Raw genomic sequence first — 17,309 nt, 5'->3', positions numbered from 1 at the left:
CAGTTTTTGTTGACATTAGGACTCTGTGCACTTTTTCCTGCTAACCAGTGGTAAAGTGCTTGTATAATGTACTTGTAAGTCCATGGTAAATAGTACTGCATGTACCATCGACCTGTAAGTTAAATGGTATTTGTGGGCGGCAGCTCTCCTTGTGGGACCCACTAAAGTAGCCTTTTAAAAGATGTCTCAGACATGCCACTGCATCCTGTAGTGCGGTTTTACTGCAATTTTGACCTGGCAAAGTAGAACTTTACCAGGCCTAAATCTTCCTTTTCAATACTTATAAGTAAGTCCTCCTTAAGATAGGCCCTAATGACTCGTAGGGCAGGGTGCTTTGTATTTACAAAGTAGGACATGTGTGCTTATGCTTTGCATGTCCAGGCAGTGAAAACACTCCTAAGGTTGTTTTTCACTGTTGTAAGGCCTGTCTCTCCCATTGGCTAACACAGGGTTACATTATTACACTAATAAGTGCTATCTTTGGATTAGGAGCAGATAGAGATCTGCTATTTCACCCAAATGACTTCCAATGCAAAATTCTCTTTAATGGTGAAGTCGAATTTTAAGTTTCATTTCTGAAAAAGGCACTTTTACAAAAGTGGAATATTTTTGTCCCAACCATTTCTGCCTTCTGTGTGTGTCCTAGGTCATATGACTGTGAATGACTCTGCTGTTGAGGTTTGTATATTGGTTACAGACATTAGCACAAAGGGGTCCTAGGAGTAGGTAGGATATGCCATGCTGGCAGGGTGACAGGGGAAGGGCTGTACTCAGTTCCACTTACAATTTAAAGGGCTTTGCCTCCTGCACACACAAAGAACCTGACATCAGGCCTACCTTCTCTTTTGCCAGCCCAGACAGTTTGAGATCCTTGATAGGGGAAGCAAAAGAATTTTCCAGATGTGTGGGTAGGAGAAGGAGTCACCCCCACAGAAACTCTGGTACTAGGTATAATTATTGGACCTCAAGAGCAGTCCATCAGAACATGCATGGATCTGTGCAAGTAGTAGAAGGAGGTCTGCCCTACTGCTCAAAATACTGCCTTGCTGTCTGAGAAGGAAGACTGGACCTGCTTGCCGTCAACACAGGCTAACCAGAGAGACTCCAAGGTCAGTTGCCTGACCTCCTCTGGGAGCTACAGGGCCTCAGCAAGCTTCAGAGGCTTCCCTGCTGCAACTGGACCTGCTTGGACCTACTGGCCTTTGCTGGAGTGAGTGGCTGATCCCAAGAGGTGGCTTTCCAGGTCCTGCACCCTTGGCTGTCGTAAGAGTGTCCTACTCTACAAGAAAAGGTTAAAATCCAGAAATGTTGGTGCCTCAGACCAAGAGTGGGCCTGTTCAAGCCAAGACTCTGCTGCTCAACATAAACTGTAATGCAAAACTCCAGTGAGACCTGCTCTTTGCATCGACAGCAACCGCCAGCAACATCCGTCAACACAAGATCAGCAGCAACAGCCTGCAACGACCGTCAAAACAAACCTACAGCAATGACCATCTGTGATGCTCAACAGCTCCTTGCGGCCTCCATGAACGTGAACTGAACTCTTCTCGTTTAGCTTCGAAGGTAACTCTTCAGCTAAACTAACGTGGTTCCTGTATCCGATTCATGCTGCATCATTGTTGACTCCTCTTGTGACTTCCCCTGGTCTAGCATGACCAAATGAACACGCGTTGCTTTTGTGAGTTTAGGCACTATTTTCACAAAACCAACAGCCCAATTTCTTACATTCAATAAACTTAAACATCACTGGAGACTGGGCAACTTGAAAATAACTACTGCCTCCAAATACAATTACTTGGGGGTATGTTTCATGAGTAATGGCAAGTCTGATGCACACATCTCTTTCATAGAAGAAAAGGCCAAGGCAGTGACTTATGCCAGGTGTAAACACCACGTCAATCTGTACAGTCCAACTACCGAGGCAATCCGGAAGGTAGTCAGAGCCAAACTACTGCCTTTAATCTCCTATGGACAAATTGCCTTCCCTGGAGCCCTGGTGAACATTATGAAGTTGGTGAATTGCTGTGCCTAGAAATGCATCTTTCAAATTCCTCACTCATACCCGCAAGGCTTTGGTAGGCATTGAGTTTGGCCTAAATAAGCAAACTTTCAAATTGGGCATCTATAATTCGGTACTTCCACGGAATTTGTGCAGCACCTTCCCACAACATGGAAGCAATTCTGAAGGAAATCTTTACAAATGGCAAAAATTCTTGGTCAGACTACGTGGCGGCTACCTGCTCCAAACTGAACCTGGACATGGTGAATTGGGAAAATGATATACAGCAACCACTGGCAGCAAAAACTGTACTGAAAAAACAAGTAAGGCCCCTATCCAGGCAGGAAAACCTCTGCTCAATCAAAACATCTGCTAGCAACATCCAGCTTATTGTAAGCTCTTACAGGGACAAACTATGCCAGCCTTACTTAAACTCCGCAATGAATAAACCAATTTTAGAGCAGATCCTGATCGCCAGACTCATGATTTTGCCAATAAAGGATATAAATGCCCGCTGGAAATCCCTGACAAATATTTTTTTTTTAAAGTTTTTGTAGAGCGCGTAGTAACCCTTGAGCATCCCAGCGCTTAGAACCTAGAAAATCAGGAGGGAACAGTAGCGGAAAAGACGGAAGGATCAGGGGAAGAGAAGAGTTTTAAGGTCTTTTCTAAAATGAAGGAGGTTTGGTTCAGTTCTCAGTTTCCGGGGGAGACCGTTCCAGAGCTTTGCTGTATTTACCGAAAAGCGGCGGCCTCCGGACCGGGCTTTTTTTGCTCTGTGAACGGTAATGAAGTTCTCGTGGTTTGACCGGAGTGGCCTGGTCGCTTTGTAAGGAATGATGAGGTTTTTAAGGATGGGGGACCTTTATTGTGAAGAAGTTTATGAGCCAGGCAGAGGGCCTTGAAAACCACCCTCTCTCTGACTGGAAGCCAGTGAAGCTGCTTCAAGGCTGGCTTTACTGATGATCTGACCGGGGTGTTTGTAAGAAGTCGGGCAGCAACGTTCTGGATTCTCTGTAAGGTGTTGAATGTGGCCTCCGGGGCTCCAAGATAGATTGCATTGCTGTAATCCAGCCTGGACAGAATAAGGCCCTGGATCAGCAGTTTCTGGGAAGTGGGGGGGAGCAGGGGAAGCACCTTCCTGCATGATCTAAGAAGTCCAAAACAAACTCCCGCCGTTTTTTTTGCCTGGGTTCTGAAGGTCAGATCTTTCTCGAGCCATACACCCAGGCTCTTAACCTCGTCTTTGGGGACAGGGGGGTCACCTAAACAGGCGGGCCAGATGTTGGGCGGCAGGGAGGGCCCTTTTTGACCAAGCAACAAGATCTCGGTCTTGGACCCGTTAAGTTTCAGTGCTGAGGTGTTCATCCAACCATGGATTTCAGTGAGGCAGCTGTGAAGATTGGAGGGTTCTTGATTGGGGTGGGAAAGGGTCACCACCAGCTGGGTGTCGTCGGCATAATTGATGATCGTCACTCCAAACAGGGTGACCAATTCCTCCAATGGAGACATGTAAACGTTAAATAACGTCGGGCTTAGTGAAGAACCCTGCGGTACTCCACAGCGGAGGGGTATCACATGGGAGTGGCTGTCATTCTCCCAAACTTGGAAGGAACGGCGATTGAGGAATGACGCAAGCCACTTCAGGGCCATACCCTTCACTCCGATGTCTCTTAGACGCTGGATTAAAACCTGGTGATTGACAGTGTCGAAGGCCGCACTTAGGTCCAGGAGGATCACTGCCACTGATCCCCCTGTATCTAAAATGCATCTGGCCTTCTCCACTGCCGCCAAGAGGGCGGTGTCAGTGCCCTGGCCAGGGCGAAAGCCTGTCTGAGAGCTCCTAAGCAAGCAGTTAGTTTCTAGAAATAGTGATAGCTTTTTGTTCACTAATTTCTCCGTGATTTTGCTATTTCCTGGGAGGAGGGAGATTGGCCTATAATTGGCTAAGTTCTGAGGGTCCAATGAGGGTTTTTTTAGCAGACCTTTGACAACAGCTGCTTTCCAGCTAGGAGGGACTTCTCCCTGCAACAGCGAAGCGTTGATGAGGGCCGTGAGCGGAGGGATAACAGTGGGAGCCACTTTCTTAAGGAAGCGCAAAGGGACCGGGTCGCTAGGGGAGCCACTTTTGACTGTGGCAAACATCGCGGCGACCTCTTCTGTGGTTACTGGACCGAAAGTGTCAAGATAGGGTGCAGGGGTGTCAGAGGGCACACTGCAGCAAGGGGGGGGGCTGTGGCTGTCATCGCCTGTACAGCCTACATCAATAGATGGTAAAGAGGCGAGAATTTTTGGGATTTTCTCATCGAAGAATGTTGCCAGTTTGATACATTTATTTTCCGCGGATTTAGGGTCCATGGGTTTCACAGGGGGATCTGGGACATGGAGAAGTTCTTTTAGAATGGTGAAAGTTTCCTGAGCGGAACAAGATGAGTTTTTAATTCGATCCTCGTAAAATGAGCTCTTGGTTTTATGAAGAGCAAGTTTGTAGGTTCTTAAGGAAGACTGGAAGGCGACTTTCTTATCTGCTGACTTATCTTTCCTCCATGCGCGTTCCGTCCTCTTGCATTCCTTCCGAAGAACATTCAGTTCAGGGGTGTACCAGGGGGAAGGGTTGACTCTCTTGGCTCGTTTAAGAGTGCTAGATCGAGGTAGGAGGCAGTCCAATGATTGGGTGAGCCAGGCATTAAATTCAATGTCGGCAGTTATGGGGTTATGAGTGGGGGAAGGGGTGGATTCCCTGAGTTTGGATGCCCATTCTTCTGGTACAAGTTTGTGCCAACGCCTGATGAAAGTTCTGATTTTAGGCAGTTGGGGAGGGGAAGTATCAAGGGGCCAATCAATGGGGATCAGGAAATGGTCTGTCCAAGGAAGCGGGAGGGGCGCGCGGGTTTTAAGGTCATGAATGTTAGTGAAAATCGGATCCAGTAACTGTCCTTTGTCATGGGTGGCCTGTAAATTCATTAAGCAAAGGCCAATGGACGAAAGGTCCAGCAGCAGTTCGGCTGCGGGAGTGTCAGTTGGATCCAGAAAGTGTAGATTGAAGTCTCCTAATAAAAGGAAGTTAGGAGAAGTCGTTGCCTTGAGAGTGACATAGTCAATGAGCCTGCTGGGGAACTCGGCAAGCGGGCCTGGGGGGCGGTATACAAGCAACCCAGACAGAGAAGTTTCTGGTGAGATTTGTACGTTGAAATGGCAACTTTCACAGTCTTTAATATTGCCATCGTCGATTCTGCAGATGAGATGATCTTTGTAGATTATGGCTAATCCACCTCCTCTGCCACATGGTCTATTCAATGCGCAGATTTGGTGGCCGGGAGGGAGGGCATATAAATGATATCAGAGCCGTTGTTGGAAGTAAGCCATGTTTCTGTGAGAAACAAGATGTCGATGGCGTGATCTACAATGAGAAGGTTTATCTCGTGGGCATGTTTGACGAGCGACCTGCAGTTGAGGAGGCCAAAATGTGGGCCATGGCGTTCTGTCTCAGCGCGAGGCGGGTAGCAGAGACTACAGCAGGTAAAGAGATTATCACCAGTATAGAGGTAATTACAGGTGGAGTGTTTACGCGGATTCAGTGCCAGAAGCATGTCCCGGGTATAAGTGAGGCGGTGCCTAGGACAATTGGGCATAGTGTCCGGGCCTAGGGCCGTCCGGGCAGACGGGCTTGCCTTAGGCGCGCCTTCGGCGCGCAGACGGCGCGCCCGCTGCGCCCGTCCGCTGCGCGTCCGATGTGCACACATTATTTTATAAGGAGAATGAAGGTGTGGTCTCTGACACAGAGGCGTGTCCTGCACCTGATTTCCCTCTCCCGCGTCAGCGCTGACCTCGGCTGCGCGGGGGGGTCAAAGGTCAAGGGGGTGCCTGGCGAGCGTCGCTCGAGGAACACAAAGGTAAGATAATACAGTGACAGAGTTTATAAATTTTTAAAAAGCCAAACAGCTAAGGTCTCCCGGCTGTGCCTCAGGAGTCAACTAGGATCTAAACGCCGCTCGTATTCAGCGCGTTTATCTAGTGAGAGGGGGCGTGGCTAAAGTGGGCGTGATTACCCGTGAGTAGAGAATTGGCACTTGCACCTGATTTCCCTCTCCCGCGTCAGCGCTGACCTCGGCTGCGCGGGGGGGTCAAAGGTCAAGGGGGTGCCTGGCGAGCGTCGCTCGAGGAACACAAAGGTAAGATAATACAGTGACAGAGTTTATAAATTTTTAAAAAGCCAAACAGCTAAGGCCTCCCGGCTGTGCCTCAGGAGTCAACTAGGATCTAAACGCCGCTCGTATTCAGCGCGTTTATCTAGTGAGAGGGGGCGTGGCTAAAGTGGGCGTGATTACCCGTGAGTAGAGAATTGGCGCTTGCACCTGATTTCCCTCTCCCGCGTCAGAGCTGACCTCGGCTGCGCGGGGGGGTCAAAGGTCAAGGGGGTGCCTGGCGAGCGTCGCTCGAGGAACACAAAGGTAAGATAATACAGTGACAGAGTTTATACATTTTTAAAAAGCCAAACAGCTAAGGTCTCCCGGCTGTGCCTCAGGAGTCAACTAGGATCTAAACGCCGCTCGTATTCAGCGCGTTTATCTAGTGAGAGGGGGCGTGGCTAAAGTGGGCGTGATTACCCGTGAGTAGAGAATTGGCGCTTGCACCTGATTTCCCTCTCCCGCGTCAGCGCTGACCTCGGCTGCGCGGGGGGTCAAAGGTCAAGGGGGTGCCTGGCGAGCGTCGCTCGAGGAACACAAAGGTAAGATAATACAGTGACAGAGTTTATAAATTTTTAAAAAGCCAAACAGCTAAGGTCTCCCGGCTGTGCCTCAGGAGTCAACTAGGATATTGGTCCCTGCAGACTGTGCCATCTTTAGGACTCCCTGGTCCATTTGATCTACATTTTCCAGAATTTGTTGAACGCACGCTGCACTTAAATAAAGCCGCTTTTTTTCTAGAATACGGCACAGGAACTTGTATTGAGACGATGGAACTTCTTTTTAACATGGAAAAACCAATGGAAGTGGCAAGGTGTGCCAAATGTGCTGGACAGCTTTTATGTGAAAAGAAAGCCCAGGGATTTTAATTTAACATTGATGAAACCAAAATAACCAATTTTGGCGATTGATAGATGTTTTTACAGTTTTATATGCTATTATGCAATGCTTCGTTTGCAACAATTTTAATTAATTGAAACAAATAACATTTGACTGCACTCTTCACTTGCACTAAGAGCGGAGGAGCAGTGATTTGCCTGGCTCTGCAAGAGATTTTGGGGAAGACATGCCGCTGCGGGCGCTTCTTTCAGGGCCTCCCTTGTGATAGGGCTCAGCTGAGATAAGAGAACAGTACACTCGCAGCTCTGTCGCAGTGAAACAGAAACCGTCTCCTGTCGTCTGTCAGTTCTTGGTAAATCCGCGGATAGAGCCGCAGATATGCTCTCATTCTGGGCTGTCAGGTGAACATTAGGTTTCTGACAGCATCGTTCCCAGGGATGCCTCGTCTTCCGCCTCAGGATGTTAGTAGCCACTTACACTTTTGTTTCATTTTCGTTTTAGTATTCAGCCTTCATCGCTCCTTCGAAAAGCATCTTGTAGTTCAGTGTTTGAGCACTCGCAGGGCTGAAAGGTATTTAAATGCTATAATGAATCCTTATAATTAGATTTACTTGTTTTAATCAAGGATGTAAAAAAGTCGTCCTTTTCCCCCAGCGAACCTTCCGCTGGGGGCTGCGGCTCTGTCAGTACGAAGAATGGCGCGACTTGTATACATTGTAATGTCTGCTCCCGTCCTTTGATAACGCCGACGCGCAGCGCGTCATGGTGTTGATACGAACATGAGCAACAGACGCAAGACACATTTAAATGACCAAAATGCCAGCCTGGTGGCACCGCTGCTGCGCCCAGCACTGCAGCCTCACAGTCTGCTCTACCACAGGGGATGGGTGAGATCACACTCGGAGAAAACGAGACCTGTCCTGTCCTTGCCTTAACTTTGGGATCACAAAGCAAAACAGCGGGAAAAATATCACACCAATTGCAACATGCAAAATCGTTGTTTCTGCTGGCAGGTCTTCAGACTAAGAGCACCTGATGTTATTATTCTTGCACTGATTAATGTTCTGCTAGAATCCGTGGGTTTCTGATTATGAAATTAAGCTATTCTTTTTTTTCTCTTTGCTGTAGGGCACCACATAAAATGCATGCGATCTCAAAATGTAATTTAACGTAATTGACTTGAAAGATGCGCTACACCAAACAGCAAAGTCATGGAAGAAATTCGTGAACTAATCTCAGTCACAAGAGCTCGCTTGGGACTCAATTCAGTCTATCGTGTTTGCACCCATAGAATAACTCTAAACGAGACCAGCCATATGCAAATCAGGCTTCGCTGTGCTCCAATAGGAACAGTCAAGCCTGAACTGCCAAGTCAGAGCCTCTCTCCTGATGGGAACAAGCACGCATGCTGCGACACGTACATAAATATATGTGCATCGATGAGCCTTTCTGTCACTCGGTCATCAACTCAGGAGAAATGGATTAATTGAGATTATCTAGAAAAAAGAGCTGGAGCCCACAAACCACTAGGAAATGCTCTCCTTACTTACTGGTTTCAGTAGAAAGAGCCCTGCTCACCCTCAATACAGTCTTTAAGTTATGAGGGTGAGTCATTTAAACACCTATTACATTTAACAAAAAAATGTTAGCGCCGCCCCCTCACCCCGAGGACATAAATACTCGACAGTTTCCCCGGAACCCTGGTTGCAACATTGAAGCAGTACAACAAAGGTTGAAGACAGACTGCACAGGACAGAGAGGGTGAGAAGGAAGAACAGGGGACAGTGTAATGACAAATACCAATAAATAATCAAGTCATTATCGCTTCGTCCCTCCTACTTATCATATATCATAAAGACATAAGAATATGACAAGCTGTACCATGTGTGAGCAACAGCCACTGGCAGTCACCCACGGATCATGCACAACTCTTGAATCCCGCTGGTGGACTGGTTCCACTTCCAAGAGACCGCTTAGGAAGTCAGCATGGCATTTGTGCCAATGGCTGGACCCTGACATTCTTCTTGATCCACAACTCAGGGGCATATTTACAAGGGAAGTGGCGGAGTGAGGCGTTAGCCTTCCTGGCTTAACTCCGCCACTTCAGAAACGCAGGGCTGCACCCAGAGGCACAACAAGAGCAAAATTTCCGGGGGAGGTGCAGGGGGTGGGCTAAGAAAAAATTTCAGGGTGGGGCTAATTCTTTCTGCACTAGGCAGAGTGGAGCCAGGTAAAACCAGGTTTTCCCTAGTCGTAATTCTGGTGTTGCCTCCTATTTACGCCTCCCTTGTAAATAGGGGGCAGCGTCAGAATCAAAGGATGTTGGGTTGGAACACCCACAGCAACACCCATTGCCCTCCCCTTTCACACTAAGCATAGCGTGAAAGAGGGCCTTATTTATAAGGCAACATTAAACCATGTTAAGTGGCTTACCGCTGCCTTGTAAATAAGGCGAAGCCCCTATCGCTACAGGACAGTCGTAGAACGTGACGTTCCTATGGCGATAGGGGCTTGTAAATATGCCCTTCAGTGTCTAAGAAAGACTATCACTTTTGTGTTTTCTGTGAGACCATGAGTCTGCCTTCCAACAGCATTGCAATTCACCAAAAGGCTGAAATTAAAATGACACTGGCCGGGTCACATGAGTCCACCAGTCAACCTTCATCCAGGAGTGATGATGAATAAACTATGTGCTAGGAGTAAGCAGGGTAGACTAGATGAAGGTCCACTCCACACGCGGTCAAGAAACCAACCAATGACATAAATGCAATAATGACTGAGGCCAAATCACTGAACTGTCTCTGAAAAAGGCTGAACGGATGCCTGTGTCTCCAAATGTCATGATGGAACTGAATCCCCCAGGAAAACTCACCGCAACGCAAGCCCCTCTCAAGGACAACTGTGAAGCAGTGAAAATTCCACTGAACCGTAACAGGAGCATAACAGATACATAATGGAATATTACATCAGCCACAAGAGGATCAGCACCTGATGAAGAAAAGCGAGGATACGTTCCCAAACCAGGTTTGATGGGAAGGAAACTGGAACTCTAGCAATAGCAAACATTGAGTACAGTATAGAAATACAGTTCCCAACATGCCACTGAATAAAAAGGATTGCGGCTGAAATGAAAAAAGGAAGTAATAAAAAACAATCATAGACCAAGTAAGGTAGTGGTAGAAGTATGAGGCCATATATGTGAATATCCTGGAGAAAGGATACAGGCTGGTGTACATTGCCGCAAGAAACTGCTCACATCAAGCACAGGAACAAAAACATGTGTGCAACCAAGCACGGAGGGCCCAGTCCAGCGAGGGCGATACTGTGCAGAATGCCAGCACATATCTCACATTATTGCTAGAAAAATGTTTAATTGAGATTATTTACTTTGCCACAGTAAAGCAGTAGTCAATATGCACATTATAGGTACCCACATTTCTGGCTAACAAAAAGGTCAATTAAATGACCCATTGAATGGAGCGTGAGGAAAAGGAAACACTGAACTCCATTTTTAAAACGTTTGCCCAGTGCCTGATGCCTGCATGATTATGAGCCAACAGTCACAAGACTCCTGTAAAAGAAACAGCGTGTAATGGAGTTCTCTTTTTTCAGAAAACTGTGATTGCCAAAAGCATATTAATGCCTTTTAAATCATAATATATAAGTAAAATAATGAAGAAAGATAAAGAAGGACATCCATGCTTACCAGTGGAAGATTTAAAGCTTGTTTACTGCTAATCCTTGCAGCAAAAACATTGTAAATAAAACCTCCATTGATGACTACCTAAGTCAACATGCCTTAAGGACCGATTACGACTTTGGTGGTCTGGGAACAGGCCGCCACGCCATTGCCCTGCTCCCAGACTGCCAAAGTCAACCGCCTATCAGATTACGAGTTGTTTTGCTGTCTGTCAGGTGGTCGACTCAGCAGTCCCACAATTGTACCTTTCAATCGGCAGCGCAATGGCAGCACCACAGCTCGCAGCGGTAACGCCAAGCACATTGCTTCCCCTGATTGTTTCGCAACCGCCAAGGATCGCAGATCCCTGGTTGTTGCAACTGTCCCATGGCGGCGATCAGACCGCCAAACTTGTAATTCAGCAGCCGCATCGCAGGTGCGGCGGTCCCCAGCTGCCACCAGAACTCAACGGCAAGTACGACAGTCCTATGGGCCTCCGTATCCTTAATCCGACTCTTAGTCAAATTATGGAGTACCGAGCCAGCATTAAAGCCCCTGCTCCAACACAAACAGACCTTGGCAGCAGATGTTCAATGAAATAAGCAAACCCATCAGTTGCCGAAAGGAAGAGCATCAAAGAGATAACAGAAAGTACAGAAAAGCATGAATCTCTGAGGAGCCAAACTTTCTCTGGCCACATAACTGAAAGGATCAAGGAAATTATACCACAGCTGGTAGAACAGTATGGCCTATCTACAGTGGAGATCATGCAGTGCAACATGTGTTGCAGACCAATAAGTGGACTGACAACTTTGGGAAGCAAGTTCTAACACCACATCCAATAGGCACATGGGCTTCTTGTCATGAGAAGAGCTTTCACAGGGACTATGCCTACCACAACTCTACAACAGCATCTAGTTACATTTTTTATTTCAAATCTGCATTTATAACACAGTACAGAAAGCTGAGCAAGTGCTATATGAATGAATATAAAATTAACTTATCTAAGGATCACAGGTTCCAGAACATAGCGTAGAAGCCCACTGCTTGTATGAGGACAGTCATACCTATTGTACTCAATGTATGGCAATTTAAAAAAAAAGAGAGATCCAGACCTCTGGGTAGTTGCTGCAGAAGTAATTACTTTTGTAGGGTTATTAGCTGAGAAATATTACATCATATATGAGCACATTAAGCTAGGCAGATGTGTCCTGTATTTCCAGTAAATCCCTCAATAGTCTCAATCCTAGAATTGGCAAGGGATAACCTGAAAGGAAACAAGAGGGGTTCCAATCCCTGGACCTCCAACGAGCTCTTGCACCCACCCTCTGAGCCGCAAGCCTCTATGCTCCTAGGGCCCCACTCGTCTGGTCCGGGTAACTTGAAAGAAAACAACTGTGTTTCAAAGCCCCAGTCCTCCCTCAAGCTCCTCCACCCTGTTCTGCTGGATGAGCCAACTTTACAGGAAAAATCCTTTGGTTTTCTCTGCTCCACATGTCCACTGCCTGTCAGGTCATTGAAAAGGATTCCCCAGCATGGAGCACAGAGGCCGCATCAATGGATTCTGAGATGTTACCGGTGAATATTCCTTCAGGCCCTGTGGCCAGACCCTATCCCAGTTATGTTATTCCGAGACCAGATAGCATCTCTTGACTCTTAGGCTGTACAGCGGGTCAGCAAATCGATTATACACATTCGGCCATTGTACATGTCCAAGCTTGTTTTGGAAACAGGGACGGAAGTTTCTGTTCTATGCCCTGGGTAGGACTTGAATTGAAAGTATCCCACAATATCATTTGAATGCAAGGCTGTAGAGAATTGAGCAGTGTCCACCATTTCCAGCGCCTTTGTGAAACATGGGAGCAGGGAAACTGGTATATAGATGTGGATCATGTCAATGTCTGCATTTTCTTGGAAGAGGTTGACTGCTGCATGCCTCTGTTTAAAGCACTCTTCAGTAGGAAGCATGGTAAGGACAAGACTGGCAACGATGGCAGGTCAGGAGGATGAGAGTCTTGATTTTCACATAGCAGAAGTCACAGGAGGATGAGTTTTAGGATTTGTGTTTGGACTGGGATAAACCCCGGTGACATTTCTTGCCACACCAGCTTCATACATACGGTGTTGATGTATAGTGAAGCTTCAGGTGTGATGTTTGCTCCCAGTCAATCAATTTTGATATGCTAAAATGTCATGTAGACTTTGTCGATCTTTTAAACACTAATTGCTTGGGACTGTCGGGAAACAATAAAGACATATAGATTGTGTGCCCAAGGACAATTCTACTAATCCTGCTTGAAGATTTCCTTTTAAACTGAACCATATAGCGCATTTCACAGGTTGCAATGCAGAGGTGACAGTCTCAGAGTAGTAGTTATGCTGCTTACATCACAGAAGGCATATGTTGGTGCCAGGCAAAATAACTTGGTTTCACACTGACTATTTCAACTGGTATTTTCAATTTAGCACAGAGCCTGATTGATTTGTTATGTCAGTCTATGGGGTGGTAAGCATCGACTGAAGAGTATGTCAAATTGATTAGAAGCAAAACAAAGACTGGTATGTCCATTACAGCTGAGCAGTTCTTTTCACGCTCCCATGTATAGGCCGCTGCCCCAATATGAGGGTTTTTCCCATCTAATGTCACTCTTGGTAGGTGAGCTGAAACTTGAGGGTGCCAAGCTAACAGAGTGTATCAGATTTCCCTGTAGGTGATCCAGCCCCTCATAACATAGTCATCTAATTGAACGAGTTGTGGGTGAGAGGTGTTCTTTACCTAACTGAATGATTCTTATCAAGGGGCAAATTCTTTGGTGCAAAGCCACAAATAGTGAGAAAAACCAGCACAAAGTGTTGACAACGTATTTACTTTCCAGCTCACAACTTCTTTTTCACTGGAAAGCAGCCCTTTAAAATATGCAAATAACGCTTTGAGCTTCTTTCATTACCTTATATCAAGGGCGGCGGCCTGTGGGTGAGTCATGGGTATTCTCACCCTACAACCCATGGATTTTGTTGTATAGGCCTATCTACTAACAATGGTATACAGGGCCCTGAGTCCAAACATAGCTCCACCTCGAGGCAGGCATTAGCACGGAGAAATATTTTATTTCTCCAACTTTTCACACAGTACAGACAAAGTGGGAACGTTTTAAAGCATGTCTAAGTATAGTATTTTGTACTGGAAGGATACTCTCCTAGTTCAAAACCTACACTACACATCCTCCTTTCCCAGATGACCTCCTTTGCCAGTTCTTTTGCATTCCAGAGTTACTGTTAGAAATTGAGACTATGAGAGGAGGGAACCATGTGAACATATAGGTCATGTACAGGTCTGATACAGGAAGGCAGGGATCTCTAAATAGCATAGATGATCCTCTGCCAGGTTGACCCAGGCCTTGACATTTGCATCCTTGGCACTGGACTGTCCGCCAGGGTCCAAATGAGCCCCATTAGACTATAACATCAAAGGAGCTATACATTCCATTGCCTTGCACTGATTCACCAAAATGCCAGGGTTAGCCAATGTGACATAACTCACCCTACTGACCTGCAGTAACATCACTGAAAGAAACTGAGGAATACAAAAAAGGACAGGCGGAATGCTCAGCCACTGTTAATTACACTGGGCAATATTGCAATCCCTTGTCTTTTTTTGCTTACCATACCACCACAGACAGGGTCTAGTCATATGTAAATCAGCCTCGGTCCTGCCCCAATAGGAATAGTCCAGCCTGCACTGCCAGGGCAGATACATTCTGAAACGGAACACAAGCAATCACAGACCAGATGTGGCCTTTTTAAGCCTCTTCAGTAGGGTGCATCCTGGTTTCAGAGGCAGAGTGAGTATGTGACCCAGGTCTGGATATACCCCTCACTTACGGTGTTGCAATGAGGAATGTAAAAAGTTATGTGTGGAGTGCTAGAATTAATCTTAGCCACTGGTAATTAAGCAGAGGTGCACCCCAGTCCATCGTTGTTTTGCCCACCGTGCCACCTCAGAGCCAGCTATATGTACATCTGCTTTGGTCCTGCTGCAATGGTCTTGAAAACGATTGACTGGAATTTATTAATTACCAGTGGCCAACACTAATTCAAGCCTTCCACCCATCTCCTTTTTATAAACTTACAATAATCTTAACAGTATTAAAATAAAACATTTTCTATAGCAGATAAAAGTCGATTTTAATTGCTACCTATATGCTAACTAGGCTGCTCCGATGGAATGCTGGGGTGCTGCCATGACATGTGATCAGGGGAAGCACGTCCATCACATATCCAGATACAGCCGTCATGTACTAAGTACAGTCATGAAAGGACCAATGACGGCTACAAATGACCAATATGCATCAAAAGCCGTCATGATATGACCAAGTCAAGCATCAAGTTACCAGTTACAGCTTTAAGTACGCAGGCGCACACTCAAATCCTCAGCACTGCAAACGTTAATGCACAGCCACTGTTACATGTCTCCCTCAAAAGCATATAACAGATACAGCCTGTAGAGCAGCAGCGCAAATGTACCTTGCACAGGGAACAGATGCAGCAGAGTGAGCAGCTGTGCAAGCTTCTCTTATACTCACAGATCAGACAGTATCAGTAAAAGAGCACACTTTGGGACTAAACCAGAGTTTTGTGCAGGATCATCGTTGATCTGCATACGGCACAAAATATTATGGGGCTTATTTACAAGTCCATTGCGCGGCCGGTGCGTCACTTTTTGTTATGCACTGGCGGTGCATTTTTCTGCCCCATATTTACAAGGACAGGAAAAGCCACCCTGCGTGGTGTTTCCTGTCCTTGTAAATACGGCCCCTTTGCATGCAGCACTTTGTATAAAAGGGGCGTTCCATGGGTGTTGCTGTGGGTGTTCCCACGCAACACCCATGGAACCTGACACACAAATCGTAAACCTGGAATTGCGTGTGAATGCTATGCCTCCCCAGGGGAGACGTAGGGAGGCGCAACGAGGAGGAATGTATTCCTTTCTCCTCGTTTTCTTTTCCTCTTTCTATGCATGCTGCGTTCTGCAGCACACATAGAATGAGGAAATCACCTCTTATGATTGTTCATGTGCAGGAAGGTGTACCTTCCTGCACATAAACAATCATAAAAAAAGACGTTTTACAAGTTCTATGTGCGCTAATGCAGCACACATAGAAGTTGAAAAATGCCATTTCAGATTGTTTATCTGCAGGAAGGGTCACCTTCCTTCACATAAACAATTATCCCTGTGATGCAGGCATCCTTGCACCATGGTGAAAGGGTGCGTGCATCAGCGCATGGCAGCTAATTGTGCCCGAGCGCAGGGGAGAGCAAAGGGATCCGTCACATCCTTGTAGATTCCTGTGCTTTGAAAGTGCCGCAGCGTGGCGCAGTCAAGGGGCTTGTGGTGCCGCGCTGCGACACTTTCTTGTAAATGAGGGCCAATATACCCAAGTTGCAGCTGACAATCCGCAAGTCCAGATACAAGAGAGAAAACCACATTAAACCCATATGAAAGAATCAGAATCTACAACTGTGCATGAGAAGCACTACGATAGACAACTACCATGTATAACATACACCAGCTGACACATGTTCTCATCAGTTACCTGTTTCATTTCATGATTTTACTATGCCTCTCTAATAACATGTCTCCATATACTTTTTTTGGGCGGGTGCCTTTTTTCGGACACATAAAACAGCACACTGCAACATGCCACTGCTTCCCATCAGTCTTTCCATATGTGGGTGCATGTATACATAGATAGGTCTTTGACTCTAAATGGATGTGCTATGTTTGGCTTCCCCTGTCCATGGATTTAATTGCCTCTCTCAAAGCATTTTTGCATTTATTCTACCTGCTTCTTAAAATTACCCGTTTCTTAGGATGCAGTTTTATAGCAACTTTAAGCTGGCCACAATTTTGTTGTCAGTGGCTCCTCACCGGAAAGGTTAAAACTTTAAAATTTGTTTTCATACTTTGCACATTACTTATTTCATGTTCACGCTTGCTGTGCTGCTACCCGAAACCTGCCCTCAGCCCATTAGATCATTTGTTCTGCCAAGGTGAGAAGTAGCTTCTCTCACCATCAACTTAGTATAGCTAAACAACACAATGCTGCAGACAGCTCTACCGATGTACCTTGAGCACCACCTGCCGCATTCCAGGTAGTCCATTACTGGGACCCACCTATAACTCTTTTAATGCACCTCACCTCTGAGCAGCAGCGCACCTCCTCCCTTTCCCGTAAGCAGACCCAGAGACTGCAGCCCTGGCAATGCACCTCAAATTCCATCTGCAGGGGTAATGCCATACCAACCTCTGATCACATGTACAGTTCTGTCAAAGCCTCTTAACCTTCCCCTGGCAGTAGAAAACCTGCTGTGATAGCAATAAATACACACAGTTATATCAATGCACCTTATTCAAAACATGCAGCAGATCTGCTATCTCCACTCGGATAACCCATAGCTCTACACCTGGATCGCAACTCTGGGGTGCAGCCCTAAATCTCGGCCAGTGTTGAGGATCGAACACAGATCTGCCAAAGCAACCCGTCAAGACCTGCTCCATCTCTGCTATTCAACTACAGGAGGCCACAGTTCAAACAGCATAACA

The sequence above is a fragment of the Triturus cristatus genome, chromosome 2_1, assembly GCF_964204655.1.
Source record: "Triturus cristatus chromosome 2_1, aTriCri1.1, whole genome shotgun sequence".
Lineage (NCBI taxonomy): Eukaryota > Metazoa > Chordata > Amphibia > Caudata > Salamandridae > Triturus > Triturus cristatus.
This window is presented reverse-complemented; position numbering follows the sequence as displayed.